A 17,724-nucleotide genomic window follows, 5' to 3' on the forward strand; every position below is an offset into this window, starting at 1 on the left:
CAATGTTTTTAACTGTCTATGTCTTCATGCAGTTTATTTAATTTTTTTCGTTATGAATTTAGGTGCTAAGACACTTGAAGAATATGTTTAATGTTGATATTGCTTTGTCGTTTATGGTTCCTGTGAGCATAATGTAGTTTATTTCTTTGTTTGTGTTTTCTCTTTTTCTGTTGGGAGTCTTTGTTTTTGCTTTGTCTGTTGACTTGCTTGTAACTTCTTCTGTTTTTTGGATTCATTAGATGCACGGTACATTTCCTCCCCTGCCCCCATGTCTATTCTGCATATCTTTATTTTTCAAATGTGTTTCTTGTAATTGTTAATTGCTTATATTTCTTGGGTACCAAACTATCATCAGAAAAATTTCATGTAAAGTTTCTTTTTTCCATCCATTTCCTTTCCATTTTGCATTTCCCATTTTTCCCAGTTCTTCCTTTCTATGTCAATTTTGTTTGTAAAGAAGCTTGCAGTTTTATGAAGTCAAAGTTATCTTTTATCTCCTGTAATTACCTCCATCCCTTGTTTGATTAGGAATTTCCTAATATCTCCTAACCATAGCTATGAGAGATATGTGATCTGCTTCTCTTCTAATTTTTTTAATAGTATGATCTTTAATATTAAGATTATTGATACACTTAGAATGTATTATGGAATTTGGCATAAGTTATTGATCTAAGCCTAATTACTATCAAGCTACTTTTCAGTTTTTATCGTATAAGAAGTTCTTTCCTAAGTATTTTATGTTTTGGAATTTATTGAAGGCTGGATAATTGAGTTTCATAGAGTTCCTGGAGGCAGGAAGACCTGAGTTTGGATTCCACTTCAGTCCTTTACCAGCTGAATGACTCTGGGGAAGTTACTTAACTTCTATTTTTCTCAGTTTTCATATTTGTAAAGGGGAGGTAAAAATACCACATACCACCCAGGATTGTTGTGAGGATCAAATAAGATGATATTAATTAAAAGTGCTTAGCACAATGTCTGGTACATAATAGGCACTCATTTATCCATCTCTCTAAAATGTCAGATAGTTCTGGTGATTGCTGCTTCATAAAATAATTTGAAATCAAAAAGTGCTATTCCTTTTTCCATCCTTACCAGTTTTCATGATATCCCTTGATGTTCTAAATCTTTTATTTTTCCAAGTGAATATTGTTATTATATTTTCATCAAGTTCTATAAAGTAAATCTTTGATAATTTGATTATGTCACACTAAAACTGTAATTGAACTTTGGTAATACTGTAATTTTACTCTCTAGTGGTACAACTCAGCCATGACTACTGAATATTCCTTCAGTTACTTAAGTTGTTTATTTCTTTAAGGGACACATTGCAATTGAATCTATATATATGTATTTTGTGTACTTTGGTAGACTGATCCCCAAATATTTTATGCATTTCATACTTATTTGGAATGAGGTTTTCCCTTCTATTGTTGCCTCTTGGATTTTGTTATTAGTACATAGAAATGCTGCTGAATATTGAGGGTTTATTTTTCATTCATTGTTTCTTGATATCTCTGGGGTCATTAACTTGCACTTGCCCAATTCTAATTTTTAAGTAATTATTTTCTTCAATGAGCTTTTGTACCTCCTTTTCCATCTGGACAATTCTACTTTTTAAGGACTTATTTTCTTCAGTGAATTTTTGAACATCTTTTTCCATTTTTAATGCTTCCTTTATCAAGCTGTTGACTTTTTTCATGATTCTCTTGCATCACTCTCATTTCTTTTCCCAATTTTCCCTCTACCTCTCTTATTTGATTTTATTTTTAATAGTTTTATTTATTTACTTTAAGATTTCAACATTCATTTCCACAAAATTTTGTTTCAATTTTTCTCCCCATCTTTCCCTTCCCCCCACCCCATAATACCTTACATTCTGATTACCCCTTCTTTCAATGTTCCCTCCCTTCTATCACATTCCACCCTTCCTTTATCCCTATCTTCTCTCTTTTCTTGTAGGGCAAGATAAGTTTCTATACCCATTACCTGTATTTCTTCTCTCCCAGTTATATGCAATAACAATTCTCAGTATTCGTTCCTAATAATTTGAATTCCAACTTTTCTGCCTCCTTTCCTCCCTACCCATCCCCCCCGAGAAGGCAAATAATTCAATACAGTCTATATATGTATCATTTTGCAAAAGACTTCCATGTTGGGTAAGACTAACTATATTGCCCTCTATCCTACTCTGTCCCCCACTTTCTTTCTATTCTTTCATTTGACGTTGTCCCTTTCCAAAAGTGTTTGCTTCTAGTTACTCCCTTCTCCCATTTGCCCTACCTTCTATCATCGCCTTCACCCTACTTGTCCCCTTCTCCCCTACTTTCCTGTAGTGTAAGATAGATTTTCATACCAAATTTAGTGAGCATGTTATTCCCTCCTTAAGCCATATGTGACAAGACTAAGCTTCACTTTTCCTCTCTCACCTGCTCCCTTTTCTCCTCCACTGAAAAATAATTTTCTTATTTCTTTTATGAGTGATAGTCTGCCCTACTCCATTTCTCCCTTTCTCCTTCCAATATATTCCTCTCTCACCGCTTAATTTTATTTTTTTATGGATATCATCTCTTCTGATTCAACTCAACCTGTGCTCTCTGTCTATATGTGTGTGTGTGTGTGTGTGTGTGTGTGTGTGTGTGTGTGTGTGTGTGTATAATCCCTCCACCTACCCAAATACTGAGAAAAGTCTCAAAAGTTACATATATTATTTTTCAATGTAGGAATGTAAACAGTTCAGTTTTAGAAAGTCCTTTATGATATCTCTTTCCTGTTTACCTTTTCATGCTTCTCTTGATTCTTGTTTTTGAAAGCCAAATTTTCTATTCAGTTCTGGTCTTTTCATCATGAATGCTTGAAAGTCCTCTATATCATTGAATAACCATTTTTTCCTTTGAAGTATTATACTCAGTTTTGCTGGGTAGGTGATTCTTGGTTTTAGTCCTAGTTCCTTTGACTTCTGGAATATCCTATTCTAAGCCCTTCAATCCCTTAATGTGGAAGCTGCCAGATCCTGTGTTATCCTGATTGTATTTCCACAATACTCAAATTGTTTCTTTCTGGCTGCTTGCAATATTTTCTCCTTGACCTGGTGTAACGGACAGCCTGAGTCCCTACACGGCTCGGTGAAGTGGTTGAAGAAAAGAGACACAGGAGGCAGGGAAAAGATAGACCAGTTCCATTTATTGATCTGAGGGTTAGGGTATATATAGACAGAAACTGCAAGTCTACATGACATTCTGCTCATCTCCTGTGCCAGTGATTTGGCCAATCTTATTGTCTTTAAAGACTGTTAGCCTAGAGGACATCTATTTTACATATCCCTTGTTTTCTGTAATTCCCATGTTTGTCTCACAGAGACAGCAACATCTGGGGGGCGTGGAGAGCCATTCTGGATGATAATGAGTACAGTCTCAAAGGACAGTTTCCCTGAAGGTCTTTCCTGATCTTGTCAACAGCACTCCACCCTGGCCCTCAACAATTCCCCCTTTCTTTTATTGTAACCAGAGACAAGGTACTTGGGTTTGAAAAGCTTACCTGAGAGAGAAGACACCTATGAATAGGTGGCCATACAGAGAAACAAAGGGATAGAGGTAATATAGATACGAGCCAATGAAATGGGGATGCAAAGGGATTTGTATTAACAACATAATCCCAAATCACTTGTAGCTTCCTTGGGGTCAAGATTTACCTTGGAGGCCTGATCTATAAATCATGTATGGTGGTATTATAATGGACAGGAGTAACACAAATTGAAATGAATAATCACATCTTATGAACAATCTTGTTTCAAAAAATATCAACTTTGTTTCCCATCACCACAACAGTTTCCCTTAATGTATCCATTAAATTGTACGTATGGATAAATCAATTGATACAGAGGAAGCCAATGCTGCCATAAAGCTTATAATGCCTAAAATAATGCAACTTATACATCTTTTCTGTCTTACTTTCAACATTAACTGATTAAAAGTTTGATCAGATACAGACAGATACCAGCCTTCACTTTTGATAGGCATTAAAGCAAACCTAGGACACATAATTACAGATATAATGCTAGTGTTAGCTATATGAAAACCAATGTATTCAGTGACAGTACAATTAAAGCATGTTATTTCCCAGTCATAAGAGCAAAAATTCTATCTAGATCAATTTGTTTCCCCGAAACCTTTGACCCATATGCTACTATAATTACCTCCTCTACCTTCCCTCCCCATGTCACCACCCATAGCCCAAGGCAGATTATGTACAAAAAGTCCATCTATCTTCCTTTCAATCAATTCCTTCTGCTGCAGTGGTCAGCTGGAGGGTGCCCAGAAGTAGAATGAGTGTCTTCATTGTCCTGTCAGTCTAACAACCGGTTTGTTGTGGTCTTAACTTGTTTTTCTTTCCTCTTTTCCTCAATCCTTATCTTCTCCAATGTATGGCAGAGGTCAGATGTTTCTTTCTGGTATCCAAATTGTTTCTTCACCATTTCCTATGGAAATACAAGCATACCCTCGCCCCCATGTTAACACAGGGCCTGTCTTTGTGTTGTTCCATTTCACCTTCACTTTTTTCCAATCAGTGAGGTGTGTTTTGCCTTTTTGAAACTGTTTCTGAGCAGGCGTAAGCCCCTCTCTATCTGGTATCAGGAAATTAATGGTATACAACACCGTATCAACTCTTCTCCTTATTCTTTTGCCTTCTTCTTCCCCTTTCTTTTGTTTTTGGAGGAGAGTTTTTATGTCACGATTGCAACATTATACAATGGCTTGACCAGTAGGATTATATGGGATGCCAGTTCTATGCTGTATTCTGTATGACAGACAGAATTTAGTAAAGGCTTGACTAGTTTAAGCTGGACCATTATCTGTGTGTAGAGTTGCAAAACACCTGAACAGATGATTGATAACAATTTTGTTGATTTCCTAGTCAGTGGGTGGCAATAGTATGACCTGAATATGTGTCTAGTCACATGAAGGTATTTATTCCTTCCAAATTCTGGGACATGTGTGACATCCATCTGCCATATTTCAAGAGGATTGCATCCTCAAGGATTGGTGGATGTATTTGATGGAGCTGGCAAAAATGGAACGCAATGTGGATAAGACATTACTACAATGCTTCTTGCTTGCTCTCTAGTAATATGAAATTGCCTGCGAAGCATGGAAGCTGACTGATGAAATTGGTTGTGAGAATGCTGTACTTCTAAAACTGTCAGTATGAGCAAGGTGTCTGCTTGTCTATTTCCCTCTTCTATAGACCCTGGCAGTTGTGTATGGGATAGGACCCAAGATCTTTTGAGGTAAGGGATGAAGGTCTCAACTTCTGAAATTGCTTCCTGCTGAGATTGGATATAGAGCTGTCCTTGCCTCGATAGGTCCTATTCAAGGAATACATAGCCTGAGCAGTTGTCTGGAAGTTGCTGGCTTGCACTCTGCAAAAGACAAACCTGGCATGGAGGTTAGACAAAGACCAAACAGGCACAAAAGGAATATAAATAAAGGACAATTTCCCTGGCATAACAGACAAAGGAAGGCCAGTCTAGGCCAAGGGCAACAGATTTGAATATGAAAGGGCAGATTAAGTGGGAAGATTCAGGAAGACCTGGCTACAAATCTGAGTATGAAAAGCCAGGTTAAGTGGCAAGATCACCACAGACAAGATAGCTCATAAGTTATCACTCTTCACTAGCATAACTATTGTCTTAAACAAAAGAGATTTCAAACTTAAACCTTACAACTGAATAGATGTACATCATTGTTTCACAGGCTAGTTTCTCCTTCTCTGATTATATTTACTCCGGAAGAAAAACTTTTAGGAATTAAGTTGTTAATAAGTTCAAACACTAATTTTAACTTTTGTTTAGGAATGAGTACAAATTCAAGAAGATTCAATTCAAAAAGAGCAAGATCTTTTCTGCTTTATAGATCATTACATATTAATTTATCAATACATTGCCTTGAAAATGAAAATTTAGTAGGCTTTACAAGAGATTGTTTTAAAACACTTCTTCTAAGTGTTTTCTTTTGTTTTAAAACAGTTTAAAATTTGTCCTGATGTTAACAGTCACTAAACTTTGATAAAGAAAATAGTTGAAGACCTTTAAAATGATAGTTCTCTTTTTACTTTGAAACAAAAATAAACCCTTAAAATTAAAATCCATTAAAGCTTATTTGGTATGAAAATGTCCTTAAGTGATATGAATGCCCAAAGTATTACAACAAACCAAATTCTTACTTATCATAGAATTCCTAGATAACACAAAATGCTTTAGTCAAAAAGGTGCAATATATACTCTCACATTGATTAACAGTAAGAGTGATTACAGAAAAACACTACTGCTTAGAAAACAAGGACGTGTAACATAGCAAATATGACAGAATAAAACATCCTTGACTTTGTTTGAATTCATATAAGAGTAAAATTCTCCAATTATGTAGTATCTGTTTCATAGTCAGACTCAGGAATAGTCAGGTGGGAAATATTTCCTTTGAGTAGCTTGTGGTATTTCTCTCAGATACTGATTTAATGCAAACAACTATACTCAAATTCAAACTCAAAACAAAAATATTTATGGTCTCAAATTGTCTTTTGCCTTAAACAGCAAAATTCACTCATCATCTCAGAGCCAGATAGTCATTCCTATTCTCATGGAGTTAGAGTAAGCAGGACTCATATGCATAAGGGAATCCCATTAAGATCTTTCCTTTTCAAATTTAAAACTTGTCCAGATGTAAAAGCCAATTGCAAAAAATCCTCTCCATATATTACAACTTCTGAGCAAGTCCTATTCATTGTTTATAATTTGCATAAGCCAATCAAGTTTCTTTATCAGGGTTGATGACTATACCTACAGGGATGGTACCAGGAGGCCTTAGCTGTTTTACAAAGTAAAGGAGATTGTTACTGCACCCATGCCTGCCAACCCCGAAGCATACAAGAGGTCTGTTCTGAATGGGTAGAACTAAATAAGGTTTTCATTCAATTCCTTTCTTTCTACATAGAGTAACCAATTAACAATTTTAGGTTTAGCATTAAAACAGTAACTCCAGTAATAGGGGAGGAGCCAAGATGGCAGAGTAGAAAAATACACATATGCTAGCTCTGAACCCACAGCCCATAAACTATCTGTAAAGAAGAACTCCCAACAAATTCTGGAGCAGTAGAAGCCACAGAACAACAGAGTGGAGGAGATTTCTGTTCCAGAGAGCCTTGAAAAACCTACACAAAAGGTCCATCGCTCACCTGAACCTGCACAGAGCCCAGCCCTGCCTTGGCCATGGGGCACCGAGAGGAGGAGATCTGAGTGGGCTTCAGGGACAGAATCTCCAGCAGCAGCGGGGGTCCCTCCACCCACAGGTGGCAAAGGTCAGTGAGAGAGTCTTTTTGGCCGTCTGAGAGGGGAGTGGGGTGTCCGCATAACTCAGGCCCCCTCGGGAGGCAGCAGTGGCGGAGGCAGCAGTGCACAGGGGCTCCCAAAGCAGGCAGGAGCCCAGCTCCATTGTTGAAGGTCTCTGCATAAACCCCCTGAGGGAATTGAGCCTTGTGAGGTGGCCCTGCCCCCACCTGAGCAGCTGAACTTAATCTCACACTGAATAGCAGCCCCAGCCTGCCAAAAGCCCTGAGGCTGGGAAGGAGCATTTCAATCTCAGACCCCAAGTGCTAGCTGGGTGTATCTGGAGGCATGGTGGGTGTGGAGAGGACACTCAGAAGTCAAGTCACTGGCTGGGAAAATGCCCAGAAAAGGGAAAAAAAATAAGATCATAGAAGGTTACTTTCTTGGTGAACAGATATCTCCTCCCATCCTTTCAGATGAGGAAGAACAATGCTTACCATCACGGAAAGATATAGAAATCAAGGCTTCTGTATCCCAAACATCCAAAATAAATATTCAATGGGCTCAGGCCATAGAAGAGCTCAAAAAGGATTTTGAAAATCAAGTTAGAGAGGTGAAGGAAAAACTGGGAAGAGAAATGAGAGAGATGCAAGAAAAGCATGAAAAGCAGGTCAACACCTTGCTAAAGAAGACCCAAAAAAATGCTGAAGAAAATAACACCTTGAAAAATAGGTTAACTCAATTGACAAAAGAGATTCAAAAAGCCAATCAGGAGAAGAATGCTTTCAAAAGCAGAATTAGCAAAATGGAAAAGGAGGTTCAAAAGCTCATTGAAGAAAATAGTTCTTTCAAAATTAGAATGGAACAGATGGAGGCTAATGACCTTATGAGAAACCAAGAAATCACAAAACAAAACCAAAAGAATGAAAAAATGGAAGATAATGTGAAATATCTCACTGAAAAAACAACTGACCTGGAAAATGGATCCAGGAGAGACAATTTAAAAATTATGGGACTGCCTGAAATCCATGATCAAAACAAGAGCCTAGACATCATCTTTCATGAAATTATCAAGGAATACTGCCCTGATATTCTAGAACCAGAGGGCAAAATAAGTATTCAAGGAATCCACCAATCACCCCCTGAAAGAGATCCAAAAAGAGAAACTCCTAGGAACATTGTGGCCAAATTCCAGAGTTCCCTGGTCAAGGAGAAAATATTGCAAGCAGCTAGAAAGAAACAATTCAAGTATTGTGGAAATACAATCAGGATAACACAAGATCTAGCAGCTTCTACATTAAGGGATCGAAGGGTGTGGAATAGGATATTCCAGAAGTCAAAGGAACTAGGACTAAAACCAAGAATCACCTACCCAGCAAAACTGAGTATAATACTTCAGGGGAAAAAATGGCTTTTCAATGAAATCAAGGACTTTCAAGCATTCTTGATGAAAAGACCAGAGCTGAAAAGAAAATTTGACTTTCAAACACAAGAATGAAGAGAAGAATGAAAAGGTAAACAGCAAAGAGAAGTCATAAGGGACTTTACTAAAGTTGAACTGTTTACATTCCTACATGGAAAGACAATATTTGTAACTCTTGAAACTTTTCAGTATCGGTGAGATTACATACACACAGACATACACACGCACACATACACAGAGACAGAGAGCACAGAGTGAATGGAATAGTATGGGATCATATCTTAAAAAAATGAAATTAAGGGGTGAGAGAGAAATATATTGGGAGGAGAAAGGGAGAAATGGAATGGGACAAATTACCTCTCATAAAAGAGACAGGCAAAAGACTTTTTAGAGGAGGGAAAAAGAGGGGAGGTGAGAGAAAAACATGAAGTTTACTCTTATCACATTTGAGTAAAGGAAGGAATAAAATGCACACTCATTTTGGTATGAAAACCTATCTTACAATACAGGAAAGTGGGGGATAAGGGGATAAGCAGGGTGGGGGGGATGATGGAAGGGAGGGCAATGGGAGGAGGGAGCAATTTGAAGTCAACTCTCTTGGGGAGGGACAGGATCAAAAGACAGAATAGAAGCAATGGGGGGCAGGATAGGATGGAGGGAAATATAATTAGTCTTACACAACATGAGTATTATGGAAGTCATTTGCAAAACTACATAGATATGGCCTATACTGAATTGCTTGCCTTCCCAAAGGGAATGGGTGGGGAGGGAGGGATGAAGAGAAATTGGAATTCAAAGTTTTAGGAACAACTGTTGAGTACTGTTCTTGCTACTAGGAAATAAGAAATACAGGTAAAGGGGTATAGAAAGTTATCTGGCCCTACAGGACAAAAGAGAAGATGGGGACAAGGGAAGGGAGGGATGAGAGAGGAGAGGGCAGATTGGTGATGGGAGAAATCAGAATGCTCGGTGTTTTGGGGCAGGGGGAGGGGACAAATGGGGAGAAAATTTGGAACCCAAAATTCTGTGAAAATGAATTTTAAAAGTTAAATAAATAAAAAAAAAAAAGAAAAAAACAGTAACTCCAAATAACTTAACAATCTTACAACTTTTAAAATCATAACCAAATTGTTTTAACTGAAACTTCTTTAACAGGCAAAGGTGAAAATACCTGGTTTTCTAAATGACAATTACAAAAACCAAAACATTATAAGACAAGGTTAGCAGGATTGATAAAATTTAAAATAACATAACTAGTTTTACACAATTTTCCCAACATCTTTTAGTTTCAACAAAATTAAGATTAGAAATTGGTTTCTCTAACACTATTTCTGGATTGCAGGGGTTACTCAATTTTTACAATACAAGACTATAACATTTTAGAAGCACAACAGTAACATAAATAGTGAACCTTAGGTGTCATTAATTACATTTCCAAACCATCACATATAAATATTATTAGAAGACTGGGCTTACTAAATGTAGGGGCTGGTTGACTTCCGATCTCATACTGTTGTGACCCAACCCTTACCCTCAGGAAGGGTAAATTAAATTCCCTACTATTCTTTAGCATTCTCTTCCCTTGATCTAATCTGGGATGATAAGAGATACAATTCACTGTAGTCCTAGCTGGATGAGGAGTTGGGACTGCAGGGCAAAAAAAATCTTAATGGTTCTAACCTATACTCAAGTAAATTTTACTTCTGTGTCCACTCCTTAAGAACTTTTTTGAAAGAGGGCTTTTTAATCTATCAGCTGAAGTGAGGGAGACTTCTGGACAACTATCCAGTGGCTCCAAGTCCCCTCCGTTCTGTTGGAGAGTTCAAAAGCTGTATCTCTGCTGAGGTGTCTTTTTCAGATCTATGCATTTTTCCAATTTGCCTTAGTGTCAAATAATATAACAAATCCTGATCTGTTTTAAACATCCAATTAGGAGTGACATATTTAACTTAAAATATGACCAGAATAACTACTTTTTGGTTATTTCCCATTATACAAAAATTTCTCTTTCAGGTGAGGCATGAGATAATTAAAATGCTAGTCAATGCCTCTCTGATGAGAGACAAAGCTTCCCTGATTTCATCTTGTCTTTCTCTCCACCTTCCCAACCTGGCCAGGGTTAGAAGGTAGAAAGAGAAAGAATTTTACCAACAACTTTCCAAAACTTTTATGCTTTCCTTAAAACTGCACATGCATTATTTCCTTATATACCTTATCTGAAGCTGCCTTTAGCAATATAGGATTAGTTCCCATACTCGTCCCTGATGCTGCAGTCATCAGAGAGAAGGGATGAGGGAGAAGGAAAGAGAAAACATGGGAAATAGATTAACACACAAATGCACTCACATGGAACATAGAGACAGAATACATATACAGACAATAAGAAAGAATTCAAAAAACCGAGAAAAGATTGTCAGAAATCCTCTGCACAAATTAGACCTATGGCCTGATTTCTTTTACTTTGTTACAAACATGCTTTGTGAAATTCAAATTTCCACATTATGTAATCTCCTTCAAGAGTGGTTTTGTCTGAATTACACCAATCAGTGGGGCATAGGGCTGTCTGAGAAATGCTGTCTAGAAGAGACAGAATGTAAGGATTACTTGGTCCATAACTGATTGCCCCTTGCTTTAATGCCTGTAAAAATTTAAAATCCAGAGGGGTGAATTCTCTTGCAACTCCTCCCGGGTAATTGGGATCTGGGGTTTCTGGAGGAGTATAGAATGGCAGTGGTTCTGTGGGAGCCGAGTTCCACGGGTGCTGAGGCTTCCTCTGACAAGGAGTCCACCTCTTCTTCCCCTTCCTCCTTCTCCACAACCACCTCTACCTGAGAGTTTCTGCTTTTAAAAAGTATCTGACCCATTGTTAACCTTACTTTTGCTATTTACCTGTCAGTATTGATTTCTTATGAACAGAATCTGCCTTTTGATTCTGTTAACACAGTAAATTCTCCCCATAAGCCTATAAGTGCTGAGATTTTACTGTGCCTGCTTGAACCTCGAATAAAGTGAAATGCCCCTGCTGGAGTTCTTCAAGGCTCCCCCTTACCTTGGTTGTCTTCTCACAACTCGGAATTCGGAATTCATTTCCAAGAGGGCCACTAACATGGAAAGACGAGTCCTTTTCCTGGATCAGGTCCCTGTTGAGGTGCCATATGTAGTGGATGGCCCGCATCCCTACACAGTTGGGTGAAGTTGTTGAAGAAAAGAGACACGGGAGGCAGGAAAAGATAGACCAGTTCCATTTATTGATCTGAGGGTTAGGGTATATATAGACAGAAACTGCAAGTCTACATGACATTCTGCTTGTCTCCTGTGCCAGTGATTTGGCCAGTCTTATTGTCTTTATAAACTGTTAGCCTAGAGGACATCTATTTTACATATCCCTTGTTTTCTGTAATTCCCATGTTTGTCTCACGAAGACAGCAACATCTGGGGGGCATGGAGAGCCATTCTAGATGATAATGAGCACAGTCTCAAAGAACAGTTTCCCTGAAGGTCTTTTCTGATCTTGTCAACAGCACTCCACTCTGGTCCTCAACAACCTGGGAGCTCTGAAATTTGGCCACAATATTCCTAGGAGTTTCTCTTTTTGGATCTCTTTCAGGAGGTGATCAGTGGATTCTTTCAATGTTTATTTTGCCCTCTGGTTCTAGAATATCAGGGCAGTTTTCCTTGATAATTTCATGAAAGATAACATCTAGGCTCTTTTTCTGATCATGGCTTTCAGGTAGTCCCACGATTTTTAAATTGTCTCTCCTGGATCTATTTTCCAGGTCAGTTGTTTTTCCAATGAGATATTTCACATTATCTTCTATTGTGTTAATCTTTTGATTTTGTTTTGTAACTTCTTGGTTTATTGTATAGTCATTAGTTTCCCTGAACTCCATTCTCATATTTCAAGAACTATTTTGTTTAGTGAGCTTTTGAACCTCCTTTTTCATTTGGCTAATTCTGCTTTTTAAAGCCTTCTTCTCCTCATTGGCTTTTTGCCCCTGTTTTTCCAATTGAGTTAGCCTATTTTTAAAGGTGTTATTTTCCTCAGTATTTCTTTGGTTCTCTTTTAGCAAGCTGCTAACTCACTTTTCAGGTTCTTCTATGGCCTGAGGCCATTTCATATTCATTTTGGAGGTACTGGAGGCAGAAGCCTTGACAGTATGCATTGTTCTTCCTCATCTAAAAGTATGGAAGGAGATTCCTGTTCATCAAGAAAGTAACCTTCTATGGTCTTATTTTTTTCCCCTTTTTGGAGCATTTCCCCAACCAGTTACTTGACTTCTGGATCCTTTATCAAAAGGAGGGTCCTAGTGCTCCTCCTCCCCCCAGGACTGTGCTCAGGGCTGAGGTTCAAATCAGTTGCTCAATTCCCCCAGGGGCTTTAGGCAGGGGTGGGGCTACCACTGAGGGCTGAGGATCAGATCCCCTACTCAATTCCTCCAGAGGCTTTAAGCTGAGCTGCTGGGACAACAGTCCCAGGCTGCTTCCACAGCCACGGTATCCACCCACTACCCACTTGCTGCTGCTGCTGCCACCACCTCTACCACTGTCTGGGGCTAGTGCTGGGGGGACCCCACTCCCCTCTTGCCCAGCTGGGAAAGCTCTCCCACACTGACCTTTGAAACTTTCTTTGTAGCTTGTGGGTTGAGGGATCTGGGACCCTCTCTGCAGGGGATTCTGCCCTGGAGACCTGTTCCAGTCCTGTTCCTCCCGGTGCAACATGACCAGAGCTAGGCTCTGCTCCACTCAGTGTTCAGTGGGATAGACCTTTCCCATCAGCCTTCCAGGTTACCTTTGGCTGGAAATCTCTTTCACTCTGTCATTCTGTGGCTTCTGCTGCTCTAGAATTTGTTGAGAGTCAGTTTTTACAGGTATTTTGTGGGCTGTGGGGGAAGTGCTAGAGTGTATGTGTCTTTCTATTCCTCCATCTTGGCTCCACCCCCCTCTTACTTGATTTTGAAAATCCTATTTGTACTCTTCTAAGAGGTCTTTTGGGATCTGAGACAAATTCACATTTTTCTTTGAGGCTTTGCATGTAGCTATTTTGACACTGTTATGCTCTTCTGAGTTTGCATTTTGATCTTCCCTGTCTCCATAGTAATTTCTATGTTCAGGTTCTTTTTCTGTTGTTTGCTCATTTTTCCAGCCTATTTCTTGACTTTTAACTTTATATTGAAGTTGGGCTCTGCTTCTGGGTAGAGGGGCACTGTCCCAAATTTCAAATTTTTCTGCTGCTGTTTTTGGAGTTCTGCAAACCTGAAAAGTTTTTATTTCTTCCCAAATGGTATGAGATAAGGAGACATGTGGTCACTGCTCTCTTGGCCTGTGCTTTGGTCTGTGAGTGACCACAAGCACTTTTTTCCTCCCTGGAACTGTGACTAGTATTCCCACTCCTCTGGGGCTGTGAGATCTTGTGTGCTAGTGCTCCTCCTTGCCCTAGGACTGTGACCTGGGCCTGAAATGTGGATCTCAGTTAGAGCAGTGTAACAGACTCCTGCACTGAGTGCCAGTAAAATGTACCCTATTATCTCCTCCCGGAATGTTGTCTGGCCAACTTCTTATCTGTGGACTGAGAGTTCTGGAAGTTGCACTTCTGATTCAGTCACCCCCAAGTCCTGTTCTGGCTTGCCATGGCATGGCATGGCTTGCTATTGGCTTGCCTATGTTACACCTTCCTCCACTGTCATTCCTGTTGACTTTCTAAGTTGTATTGGGCTGAAAAATTGCTTTACCCTATCCTTTTGTTGGTTCTGCCACTCTAGAATTCATCTCGAGGTGTTATTTTAAAGTTGTTTGGAGAGGAATTTGGGAGAGCTCAGACAAGTGCCTACCTTTACTCTGCCATCATTTCTTCTATACTTTAAATTAATCAATTAATTTTTAGTTTTCAACATTCACTTCCACAAGATTTTGAGTTCCAAAATTTCTCCTCATCTCTCCCCTCCACCACCCCCAAGACATCATGTATTCCAGTTGCCCTTTCCCCCAATCTACCCTCCCTTCTATCACACCTCTCTCTTTTCTCATCTCCCTTTTCTTGTAAGGCAAGATAGATTTCTATACTTCATTCCCTGTATGTCTTATTTCCCAGTTGCATGTGAAAACAATTTTTAACATTTGTCCTTCAAACCTTGAGTTTCAACTTTTCTTCCTCCCTCCCCACCCATCCCCACTGAGAAGGCAAGCACTTTGATATAAGTTATACATGTATAGTCTTGCAAAACACCTCCATAAGAGTTATGATGTGAAAGACTAAGTATATTTCCCTCCATCCTATCTCACCCCCATTTATTCTATTCTCTCTTCTGTCCCTGTCCCTCCTCAAAAGTGCTTAGCCCTAATTACCCCCTCCTCCCATTTGTCTTCCCTTCCATTATCGCTTACCCTCACTTATCCCCTTCCCCCATACTTTCCTGTAGTGTAAGATATATTTTTCATACCAAATTGAGTGTGCATGATATTTCCTCCTTCAGTCAAATCTGATGAGAGTAAGGATCACTCTTTCCCTCTCACCTTCCACCTCTTCCCCTCCAATGAAAAAGCTTTTCCTTGCCTCTTTTACGTGAGAGATAATTTACGCCATTCTATTTCTCCTTTTCTCCTCCCGCTCTATTCTCCTTTCACCCCTTAATTTTATTTTTAGTTATCATCCCTTCATGTTCAACTCACCCTGTGTTCTCTGTCTATATGTATATAATCCCTCCAACTACCCTAATACTGAGAGAAGTCTCAAGAGTTATAAATATTATCTTTCCATGAAAGAATATAAACAGATCACCTTTAGTAAGTCCCTTATGATTTCTATTTCCTGTTTACCTTTTCTTGCTTCTCTTGATTCTTGTGTTTGAAAGTCAAATTTCCTATTCAGCTCTGGCCTTTTCATCAAGAATGCGTGAAAGTCCTCTATTTCATTGAATGACCATTTTTTTCTCCTGATGTATTATAATCTGTTTTGCTGGGTAGTTGATTCTTGGTTTTAATCCTAGTTCCTTTGACCTTTGGGATATCATATTCCAAGACCTTCAATCCCTTAATATACAAATTGCTAGATCTTGTGTTATCTTCATTGTGTTTCCACAATACTCAAATTGTTTATTCCTGGCTGCTTGCAATATTTTCTCCTTGACCTGAGAATTCTGGAAATTTACTACAATATTCCTAGGAGTTTTCCTTTTGGGATCTCTTTCAGGAGGTGATCAGTGGATTCTTTTAATATCTATTTTACCCTTTGGTTCTAGAATATCAGGGCAGATTTCCTTGATAATTTCATGAAAGATAACATCTAGGCTCTTTTTCTGATCATGGCTTTCAGGTAGTCCCATAATTTTTACATTGTCTCTCCTGGATCTATTTTCCAGGTCAGTTGTTTTTCCAATGAGATGTTTCACATTCTCTTCTATTTTGTCAATCTTGGTTTTGTTTTGTAACTTCTTGGTTTATCATATAGTCATTAGCTTCCCTGAACTCCATTCTCATTTTTAAAGAACTATTTTGTTCAGTGAGCTTTTGGATCTCCTTTTCCATCTGGCCAATTCTGCTTTTTAGGGCATTCTTCTCCTCATTGGCTTTTTGAATCTCTTTTGCCATTTGTATTAATCTGTTCTTAAAGTGTTATCTTCTTCAGCATTTTTGGTGGTCCCCTTTAGCAAACAATTGACTTGTTTTTCATGATTTTCTTGCATCACTCTCATTTCTCTTCCCAATTTTTGCTATATTTCTCTTGATTTTCAAAATCCTTTTTGAGTTCTTTCATGGCCTGAGACCAAGTCATATTTTTCTTGCAGCTTTAGATGTATGAGCTTTGACTTTGTCTTCTTCTGTTTCTATATTTTGGTCTTCTTTGTCACCTAAGTAAGATCCCATGGTCTGATTGTTTTTTCCAATTTTTGCTTATTTCCCCAGCCATTTACTTGACTTTTGAGCTCTTTGTCAAGATAGTTCTCTGCTTCCAGTGAGGGTGGGAGATATACTGCTGACCACTCAATTACCCCACAATCTGTGGACCTAGAGCTATAGAAACAGCTACTGATGCTTCTCCTGCTGCTGCTGCACCTGCTGCTGGCTTCTCCATACCCTTCTACTCCCTTCGTTGTTCTGGGGCTACTTTCTTACATAGGTTCAACAGGTTTTTTTCCACTGACCTTCCAATTTGGCCTTGGCATTTTGGTGTCCTGAAGTATGGACACCACCACAGGTGCCAGTGATTCAGTACCCCCAGGCATGTTCAGGTCCTGTCTGTGCCAGTGCAGCCCATGCTGGACTGCGCTCTGCTCCCAGCACAGCTCAATAGGCACTTCCTGTTGACCTTCTAGGCTGTCTTAGGCAGGAGATTTGCTTCACTCCATCATTCTATGGAATCTGCAACTCCAGAGTTTGTTTGGAGTAATTTTGTATGGGTATTTAGTTGAGCTTGTGGGGAGAGCTCTAACAAGTACCACTGCCATCTTGGCATTGCCCCCTCTTCTATACTTTTAGAAAAAAGTCTCTCACTAGATTTTTGTTCTTGTAATTTAATTGTCCTTGTCTTTAGTTACTATATTTGTTTATCTTTCATGTATTTCTGCTGTCTGTGGTGTTTACTAAGCAAATAATTTCTTCAGGACTGATTTTTTTTTTCTAGAAATGCTTCATATATCTGTTTTTATTGAGCATGTTTTTTCATTAATGGTTTCACTCAGTTTTGCAAGGTATGTCACTTCAGGTTGCATCTTAAAATCCTTGGCTATTTGGAACACATTATTCCATCCCTTCCTGAAGTCTTTTGTGGGTGCAGACTCAATTCATGTTATTTGAATTGTATTTCCTTTATATTCGAAGGTCTTTCTCCTGGACACTTGGAGAATGTGTTGCTTATCATTAGAATTATTAAACTTAGCCTCCACATTCTTTGGAGTTTACATAATTCATTTTTTTCAGAAGTTCTGGGCAGTTTTCTTGTGTTATTTCTTGCATTATGAATTTCAGCTTCTGTTTTGTTGCAGTT

The 17,724-nt window shown here is 38.8% G+C and overlaps 1 long non-coding RNA gene across 1 annotated transcript; it reads right to left on the reverse strand.

The window, feature by feature from the left end:
* Positions 1 to 11,970: 11,970 nt before the first annotated feature.
* Positions 11,971 to 14,670, reverse strand: LOC140519258 (uncharacterized). Its single transcript, XR_011972147.1, has 2 exons — positions 13,358 to 14,670; positions 11,971 to 12,920 (listed from the first exon to the last, which is right to left on the reverse strand). It is a non-coding gene; the product is annotated as an uncharacterized lncRNA (long non-coding RNA).
* Between the last annotated feature and the right edge of the window lie 3,054 nt (positions 14,671 to 17,724).

The sequence above is a fragment of the Notamacropus eugenii genome, chromosome 1 (genome assembly GCF_028372415.1).
Source record: "Notamacropus eugenii isolate mMacEug1 chromosome 1, mMacEug1.pri_v2, whole genome shotgun sequence".
NCBI classification, from domain to species: domain Eukaryota; kingdom Metazoa; phylum Chordata; class Mammalia; order Diprotodontia; family Macropodidae; genus Notamacropus; species Notamacropus eugenii.